The sequence below is a fragment of the Triticum aestivum genome, chromosome 4B, assembly GCF_018294505.1.
Source record: "Triticum aestivum cultivar Chinese Spring chromosome 4B, IWGSC CS RefSeq v2.1, whole genome shotgun sequence".
NCBI lineage: Eukaryota > Viridiplantae > Streptophyta > Magnoliopsida > Poales > Poaceae > Triticum > Triticum aestivum.
Window position 1 is genome coordinate 222,585,522 of NC_057804.1, and position 511 is coordinate 222,586,032.

The window sequence follows — 511 nt, forward strand, 5'->3', positions numbered from 1 at the left end:
AAATGCCACAGTCAGGCGTCTGAGCGACACCACATAAAGGGCTTTAAGAGAAATGCCACAGTCGGGCGTCTGAGCGACACCACATAAAGGGCTTTAAAAGAAATGCCACAGTCGGGCGTCTGAGTGACACCACATAAAGGGCTTTAAAATAAACAATCATAATGAATATCCCGGAGGTAGAACCATCCCAGAGATACTCGATAATAACAATAATATCACGGGTTAGTCAACAACAACAATAATCATAGTTATCACAAGTCACGAGTAGTAATTCCATTTCTGATTAACAGTTTCACCTCCGAAGACCGACACTAAGACCGACACCTGACCCATCCCAGACTGTAATCCTTAACCATGGACACGGCTATTCGAATAGGTTTATTCTCTGCAGAGGGTGTACTCTTTACCCACGAGTAACGGATTTCTTTAGTCCATCGGGACTAATTCCGTCTACGGTCTTTTTGTTGAAAACACACCTAACTTGCACACACCAGCTTAACTCACACGTGTC